A 4,451-nucleotide genomic window follows, 5' to 3' on the forward strand; every position below is an offset into this window, starting at 1 on the left:
GGCACTGCACTGCCTGATGTGAACTTGTATTCATGCCCAAACCATACAGTCACAAAAGCATCTGTGCTGACAGCTTTATTATGAAATCAGAGGCTAAGGTCTTATCTGACACATTCACAGGGCTCAGGGGAATTGCTAGAGCTTGTCCCCGGTACATTGGGCTATGCACACCGGCCCCTCCTCTGCTTGTTGGTGCTAGGAGGTCACAGCCCAAGATGGCTAAGGCCCTGCTCCCCTCCCAGGGCGGTGCATTCACTCCCCAAGTGCCTTGCTCCTGGCCCCTGCCTAGGCAGTGGGTGGGCTGGATCCCAGCTGTCAGCAGGAACAGGACATGGGCCCCACTCGCACAGCCAGCGGTGGCCCTTTTAAGAGAACGCCTGGGTGCCATCAGAGACGCGCACATGGCTCTGCCTCAGCTCCGGCGTCTCCGGAGCGTGTGGGAGTCACGTGGGCGGGATGTGGCAACAGCTGATTCGTCCCCCGAGGCCCCCACTTTACATCAATCAGCTGTTACTGGGCTAAGGGCAGGAAACTTTCTTAAAGGGGCAGCGCCCTGTGGGCGCCCCTGCTGCCCCACCCCAGCTACAGCTGCTGGGGTGGCACCATGGCGCACAGCCAGCACCGGCCCAAAGCCAGGAGGGAACAACGAGGGGGTGGCAGCCCAACATAACTCCCAGCCCCTCTCTCCCAACCCTCTGGGAGGTCTAGGAGCCTCTCCTCCCGCACTGCAGTGGGGAGCATCTCAGCACTGACTGCCCGCAGCATCACCAACAGCAAGCAGGATGTAGGGGAGAGTAAGTGTGCCTCAGTCCTGCTTCTTGTCTTCCTCCACAAACTGGAATGTGCCACAGAATGAACAGACAAAGGAAGGGAAACTTGCCCTGCGGGATCTGTGGGCTAAAGGAGACCAGTGGGCCCCCTGCCTGGCGAGGAGCCAGCCTTGTGGAGTGGGGAAGAGCCATGCTTCTGGAAAAGCACTCAGGGCATTTCAGGGGCTGTGTCTGGCTAGGAGGGCCCAGCAGGGCAAGAGGCCTTATTGGTCTTATTCTGTGCAGGGCCAGTGTTCCTGAGTAGTTACAGTATGAGGGAGCCCGATGGCCTCTGCTGGTCAGTATCTGCTGCATCTAATGCCATGGACAAAGGGGCGTGTGCCTGTGTAGCACCAGCACACCAGAGACCTCAATCTGGGGGGGTTCTGTGGACACTGGTGCAAAGCAGATATGGATAATGGGGACAAATGCCAGCTTGTTCCAGGCTCTGGTCTGAAATAGGACCTCTGCAGTAGGTTTCACAGTGTCCTTTGCAGCAGACTGTTTTGTCCCAAGCCTCTGCTGTGCTTTTTCTCTCCTATCTGCAGCATGGAGAGGGGAAGCAGCCAGGCTCACAGCTCTTCACTCCCTCTCATCCTCATTTGTGCCTGATTGAGTGAAGTGCTGAGAACTGTGGGTGAAGTGATGAGTGTGAGACAGCCTGATGTGGGTGCCTAATGCGCCAGCCAGCAGCATGGGAGGGAAACAGGTCCAGAGTCCCTCCCCAGAAAGACTCTGATTAGCAAGATCACCTCTTGTTTGAGACAAAAAACTAGGTACAGAAATAAACCAATTCTATGAGGGTGAAAAGTGGGAACCCCTTGGGAAGAGGGAGCATGGCAGCCCTACAGGCTCTAGTCCCTGGGGCTGCAGGGCAAAAAGCAGCATACTTCTCTTCTGGACTAGGGTGCCCCTCCAGAGGCAGGGATGCATCACACCCTTGCAGAGGGACTCTTTGTGCAGCCAGCTGCAACCCTCCCAGGCTGAAGGGCATGTTGGCCTTATGATGATGATATTGATCTTGGTATAAAGATCTTTCAGCTTTAAGGATGACAAGCCCTAGGGAAGAGCTAGGCATTATTCTTAGGAACAAGCCTGAGGAGAGGAAAAGTGGAATCTGTCTTGAAGTGATTTAGTTGGGGATTGGTCCTGCTTTGAGCAGGGGGTTGGACTCCTGAGGTCCCTTCCAACCATGATATTCTATGATTCTGTGATAAGTGGAGTTGGATCCTCCTTCCCCCAATCCCCAGCCAAACAGAAATGAGCCAAACTAAGCGGACTGCCACAAAGCTTCAGCATTAAAGAAGTAGCTCTAGTCCATGTGATGGTGGGTCAGATGGTGAGTCCTCTACTCCCCTCGGGTCTCAATCCTCTATTCAGCAGAAATTGGATTTGTTCCTCACACATTAATCTCTATACCCTTCCCGAACCCCTAGAAGTGTGGTAGGAGCTGCTTCTGGTCTCCTGCCCTTGTTTTCCAAGACAGAGCCACTCCCTGAAGCTTCTGGAGCCAAGTCCCTGGCCCTTTAAACAACTTGTTCACTCATCATGCACCAGGCTCTGGTATTGCCAAGTCATTGGGTTCAGATGAGTTTCTTTAGACAAGCCCATTTGCTGGCTGTGATTGGTGCGTTTCAGAGAAAATCTACATCTGATTGGTGGCCCAGTTGTAAGTACTTCTCGGAATCATTCTGTCATTAGCACGAGCTCTTAAAGCCACAGGTTGCTCTTTGCTGACTGCTGTGGGGGCAGTGCAGTTGGCAGATGCCTAATCCTGCAAATTCTACACCCAGCTCTTCTCAGAGGGGCAGGCTCAGGTCATGGGTCACAGACCAATATTTTCTCTGGTACCAACAGTGCAGGGCTGTGGGGAAGCTCAGACTGTCCTAGGTGGCTCAGTGCTACTGGGTTCCATGCACCTCACTCCTACATGCTGTTTATTTTGTGGTTGTGCCCTGGGGCCTATTCTTACAGAGAAGGGCCCCCGTCCACATGTGCCTGCACTTGCCTCAGGAAAGTGACAAGATACTGGCCCTATTTTTCTATGATCCTTGACTTCTTTCCAAATTTCCTTCAGCTCCTTGCTCTTTCCCCCTCTCCCACTGCTCCCTTCACCAGCCAGTCCTAGACAGTGAAGTATTAACCAGAAGGCCATCTGTTCCAGATATACCCCTGATGTGATTCTGATATCCTGGGGAGGGGATTGCTGAAGTTTGGAGTGCAGTTGGGATGTGTGCCCTGGTTGGGCGGTGTGTGCCCAGGGTCAGGCAGGGCAGTACTAGGGCTTGGTTGGTAAGGTGCTTGGGGTGCAGCAGTGCTGGGGCTTGATTAGCAGGGTGCATGGGGTGGGGGAGCAGTGCTGGGGTCTGATGGGTGTTGTGGAGCGGCTGCCTGGGGGCAGTGCTGGGGTTTGGGGTGGGTGCCTGGGGTGCCCTGGCTGGGGGCAGTGCTGGGGCCTGGTTAGCAGGGTGCCTGGGGCAGGACCAGGGTGGGTGGGGGCTGCCTAGGGGTTGGTGTGGGCGCCTGGGGTGCCCTGGCTGGAGGCAGAGTTGCAGGTTGGGGTGGGTGCCTGGGGTGCCCTGGCTGGGACCTGGTTAGCAGGGTGCCTGGGGCAGGACCAGGGGGAGAGGGGGTGACAGTGCTGGGGTCTGGTGGGTGTTGGGGGGGCTGCCTGGGGGTTGTTGTGGGTGTCTGGGGTGCCCTGGCGGGGGGCAGAGTTGGGGGTTGGGGTGGGTGCCTGGGGTGCCCTGGCTGGGACCTGGTTAGCAGGGTGCCTGGGGCAGGATCAGGGGGAGAGAGGGTGACAGTGCTGGGGTCTGGTGGGTGTTGGGGGGGCTGCCTGGGGGTTGGAGTGGGTGCCTGGGGTGCCCTGGCGGGGGGCAGAGTTGGGGGTTGGGGTGGGTGCCTGGGGTGCCCTGGCTGGGACCTGGTTAGCAGGGTGCCTGGGGCAGGACCAGGGGGAGAGGGGGTGACAGTACTGGGGTTGGGGGGGCTGCCTGGGGTGCCCTGGCGGGGGGCAGAGCTGGGGGCTGGAGCGGGTGCCTGGGCAAGGGGGGCTGGGTAGCAGTGCTAGGGCCCTGGTGGGTGGCAGAGCCATAGGAGCTGCTGGGTCGGGGGGAGTAGCTGGGGTGCAAGGCCGCAGGACGCTCCCTGGGGCTGGGTACGACAGCGGTCTCTGTTCCTTTAAGAGGCCGCACCCCTCCCCTCCCCAATTTCTCTCCACTGAAAATGCCAACTCACAGCGCGCGATGCATGATGGGATCGCGTCTGCCGCGCCAACTACACTTCCCGACATGCTCCACTTCAGGGCGGTGTCCAGAGAGTTCCTAAGTTAGCTCTGCACTGCTGATTGGATGAACCTGATGCTAGTGTCTGTTCGGTTACGGAGGCGGGGCAGGAGGTGGATGCTCTTAGTCCATTGGTCAAGTTGCTGGATGACGAGAGGGACTGGCAGGTCTTCCACCCTCTGATTGGCTTTCCAAAGTGCCAATCAGAAGCGGGGCGGGGATGGGGCGGCCATGGTGCAATGGGTGGTCTCACAAGGGCGGGGTTACCCCTGCCAACGGCGGGCGGTGATTGGCCGCCGGAGGAGCCGGTGGGTGGCTGCGTCACGACGCCGCCAGCTGATCAGAGCCAGGAGCC

The 4,451-nt window shown here is 57.9% G+C and overlaps 1 protein-coding gene across 1 annotated transcript in view; it reads right to left on the reverse strand.

The window, feature by feature from the left end:
* Window positions 1-4,451, reverse strand: part of SERPINF2 (serpin family F member 2) — a 52,769-nt gene that overhangs the window by 46,903 nt on the left and 1,415 nt on the right. The gene's annotated exons all lie outside the window — the stretch shown is intronic.

This window comes from Gopherus flavomarginatus, chromosome 19 (assembly GCF_025201925.1).
Source record: "Gopherus flavomarginatus isolate rGopFla2 chromosome 19, rGopFla2.mat.asm, whole genome shotgun sequence".
Classification (NCBI taxonomy): Eukaryota; Metazoa; Chordata; order Testudines; family Testudinidae; genus Gopherus; species Gopherus flavomarginatus.